The sequence below is a fragment of the Vigna umbellata genome, unplaced genomic scaffold (genome assembly GCF_029865625.1).
Source record: "Vigna umbellata cultivar VRB3 unplaced genomic scaffold, Vumbellata_1.0 scaffold_738, whole genome shotgun sequence".
NCBI classification, from domain to species: domain Eukaryota; kingdom Viridiplantae; phylum Streptophyta; class Magnoliopsida; order Fabales; family Fabaceae; genus Vigna; species Vigna umbellata.
Window position 1 is genome coordinate 4,565 of NW_028274505.1, and position 4,564 is coordinate 9,128.

A 4,564-nucleotide genomic window follows, 5' to 3' on the forward strand; every position below is an offset into this window, starting at 1 on the left:
CATTTTGCCCCTCAGCGGTTCCAACGTCACCTCTTGAGTGCCGCTCAGCGGTAGTTTGCCGCTGAGCGGTGCCTTCGACTTCTCCTTTTTGCACTCTTTCTTGTCTTTTCTAATGTCCTCTCTCTTATTCTTCACTTCTTTCACCAAATTCACCTCAAAACCTGCACAAGAACACTTAAATCAAGCATAAACCTGTCCAGCTCTCTTATTTCTGAAAATATAAACAAAAGGCATGATTTCAAGCTAGTTTCTAAGTCTAAAGGTTGCTTTTAGTATCAACTTTAAGCATGAAAATAACAGTTTTTCAACTGTTATCACAACCCCAAACTTAGAACTTTGCTTGTCCTCAAGCAAATAAAATGTAACTCCATCTCCAACCAATTCATATGATGGTTCACTCATTCAAAATCCTCTTTTCAAGATAAGTAATAACTTCACTCAAACTTAAGACCAAGAGTTCAATCAAGATGTGCACATGCTTTAGTGTTCACAAAGTCATTTAAATTCCAACAAATGCTATTTTTCATGAATGATCAATCAATTAAGCATGGATGTTCATGTGCTTATGGAATATTTCCTCACTAGGTAAAGTGTTTCACTCAACACACCAGTGTATAAGAGGTAAAGTGTTTCACTCATTCACTCCACTATCACAATGTCACATGAATCAACTTTGCCTTTCATTTAACCACAATCAAATACATTCACAAGCATGCATCATCACAAGGACTTTTCAATGGCTTATAATGTGGCTGGGCTAACAAGAAAATTGGTTTTTCTGGATCACAAAATCCTTGAGTTAAGAGAATCATAACAACACAATCTTCTTATTCATTCCCAACTTTCTTTTGCCTTTGCTTTTGCATTTGCATTGAGCTTTGCTTCTTTTTCTTTTCTTTTCTTTGCATATTCTTACTTTTTAGCTCTTAGCTCAATGCTTTTTCCTTTTTCATGTTTCCCCAATAACCCCAAACTTGAACATTTAACAATACCACACAAGATCTTCTACTTAACTCAAGGTAAAGATTTTCAATAAAGGGTGTTCAGTGTATATTTAAGGCTAAGGGTTCAAAGGATAGAACACAACGTGTTCTCTTTTAGAAGGCTAACTTTATGAATTTGGCCAATAAAAAGGGTTTCAAAAACACGGCCTTTGATCATATGATGCAAAACAAGCAATTGATTCAATCATAGAAAACCTGGGCAAAGTCATTCATGCTTTCAAAGTAACAGCATTCAACAATAACAACTCTGGAGCTCAAAACCTCACATATAAGCTCATTCACATTTGACATGCACATCCTGCTTAATTTCACAATCACAATCATGATATTATGCATTTGTTCACAAAGCTTGTGAATCACCTGTATAAGCATTTTAATGTGCACATCATCTCAACATCAATCAATCAATAAGCATCATCAAGCATTACTTATCACACAATCACAGTTAATAGCAAACCATCATAACAAACCAGGTGTTCAATAGAGTACATCAAACCCTAATCTAAAAACAAAAACAAATAAGTTCCGAAAACTTAAACCACAAAAGCATAATCATATGATAGCATTCATCAGTAAATGCTATCTCAGCTCCTCATCAGTCCGAGCTCTCTGTATCTTCCTCTTCCTCTTCATCATCATCTTCATCAAATGCATCCTCCTCCTCAGCTTCATCTTCATCCATGTCTCGGGCTGAAGCTTCAGCTGCTTCAGCTCCTCCATGCCATGGTTCTTCTGGCCAAGCTACCACATTATGGAATTCATCCATAGTCCACCTGTGTGCTGGAGGGGTATCATACATCCCCACTATCATCTCAGCCGTGGCCACCTGCCCTCTGTGGATGGACTGCAACTGAGCACCTATAAGAGACATATACATGTCCCTCATCTGGAATGGTTCTGCCTCATGAGTATCAGCAGAAGTCCTGCTCTGTGCTGGCCTTCTCTCTCTACGAGCCTGGCGTGGTGGCACTGGCTGGGCTGCCTCCTCACCTCCACAGTACTGTCTGTAATAGGCCTCATCTATAGCTTTTCTTGGCCTCTCAAATGGTGGAACAGAAGTGTCCACCCCAGCTAGCTTGCAAAGGTGAGTGATCAAAGAAGGATGTCCCAGTGGTGCTTTGTTGTTTGAGGTGTTAGCACACACACTAATCTCATCAGCTATCACCTGCCCAATATTAACATTCAAGTTTCTGATAGCACAGTAGATGAAGAGTGCCCTGCTGAGAGTAATATCTGACACATGTGAACATGGCTGAATGTTGGCATGAGAAAATGCCATCCAATACTTTGCAAGAGGAGTCAAATCTGTCCTCCTAATATTAACCACTGAGCCAGATCTATTCCTTTGGAAGTGTCCTCCAGGTATGCACAATACTCTCTCAACATCCTCAAAGTCAGCACCTTCCTCCATGCTAAGAGCAAACTGGCATTGCTCACCAGCCCACACAGTTTCCAGAAAGTTATTGATGGAGTCAGGATCATACTTGATAGCATGGCCTCTAACATAGCCCAAATAATTCTCAGCTGGATAATCACCAATCTTCTTTGCATTGGTGTAGAATTCTTTCACCACAGCTATGTTGGCAGGTGATGGATAAGTGGCTAGCTTCCCCCAATCATTCCCTAACACTTGCTCTCCAAATTGAGGAGCAAAGTTAGGTATCATTCCAACCTTTCTCTCCATTAGAAGTCTCCTGTCCTGAACCACCCTAAAGTGCTTCTCATGTTTCCTAGAGAGGAACCTGCCATTATGGGGCTGCTCTGGTTCCTTTTCCTTTCTCTTGGTTGCCATGGTTTTCAATCTCTTTCCTGAAGAGGATGCCATTCCTGCATTCAAACATAAATCCAAAACCACAGAACACGATGTTAATCATTAGTAACACAAAACAAAACTCCTTTTGAAGCTAAACCACCGCTGAGGGCCAGAATTTCCCCTCAGCGCCACCAGTGCCACATTCAAACACGCAACAAACCAGAAAAAGCAAATCTGGCAGAGTGCCGCTCAGCGGTAAATGCCGCTCAGCGGTGATCTGCAGATTTTTGCAAATCTCGTTTTTAAACTGTCCTAACTCCACCCAAATGCAATTTTCAGTTTTCCAGTTCATAATCAAGCAGTTTAATCGGTTCAAACATCAAATATATCATCAAATCATGCATAGAAATCAAAACCCCTAAATATTCATGCTTTGACAATCACAGTCAATTTCAAGAACCCTAGAATGAACAAAATGCATTTTACTTACTTGGGTGGAGATGCTAGATGATATGAGAATGCTTCCAAACTAGAATGCTCTCTTCCAACCCCAAACTTTGATAGCACACTAGTGTAAAAGTGAGTGGAAGAGAAATTTTCTAAAGAGGGAAGAGTAAAAAGATGTGGGAAACCTAAGAGGAGATATGTGGGAGTCTTAGTGCAGAGAAGAGCTTGAAAGAATATAAAAACGCGCAGCTTAGGGTTTAAAAATACCCCAATGGGCTCGGGTTCCGCTAAGGGGAACTTAAGCCCATCTGCGATAGTACCGCTCAGCGGTAATTGCCGCTCAGCGGCACTTTCGTGATGTGCCCTTCTCCTTCTTTTCTTGACCTACGTGCCTTCCTAGCATACCCCTCATAGGTTCCCTGCAATTCAATGTTAAAAATGCTTATGCAAATCCTAAAAATAAACAAACAGAAAACAATCAATCAACTGGGTTGCCTCCCAGGTAGCGCTTGTTTAACGTCACGAGCCTGACCCAAAATCCACCAACACCCATCAGTAGGTGTTTCAAACTTACCAGCACCCATCAGTAGGTGCAAAATCTTCTCACCAACACCCATCAGTAGGTGTTACAAACTTAGTATCCTTCAGTAGATACTTAACCACCTAGCATCCTTCAGTAGATGCTAAATCCAACAAAATAATGTCCAGAATAATGTTCACAAATTACAAATTATAAAACCAAATCAAAAGTTTGTAAATCTACTGGGTTGCCTCCCAGCAAGCGCTTCTTTAACGTCACTAGCTTGACCCTGTTAAAGCTCATGTTCCATCTTCTTTATAATTGATGTAGTCCTTCCACCAACCTTTCAACTGCTTCCTTTGGACTGTTTTGGACTCTCTAGAATATGGAGACTCTATCTCTATCATCTCCTTCTCTTTAAAGCCTTTTATAACCCACAACTTGTTCTTGAGTCTTACAGGTATGCCAAGTTGGAGTTTTAATTTTTTCCAGTCTCTAGGAACTTCTTCTCCTTTTCCAATCTCTTCTACCTTGGGTGCCTGAAAATACAAACAATGGTTATCAGAAACCTCAAGATTTTTATTTTTACCTCTAGTTATGGGTGCATCTCGAAATGCAGCTTTATAACTGGCTTCTTCCTCCTTTGCTTGTGTTTCATCTTTGAAGACATCCACCACCACTCTCTCCTCTCCGTCTTGGAGAACCACTATACCTTCATTCACATCTATGATAGCCCTGGCCGTTTTCATAAACGGTCTTCCAAGTATAAAAGGTATCTTCTCGGTTTCCATCTTCATCACCACAAAGTCTGCCAAGAACTGAAGTTTGCCAACACAAACT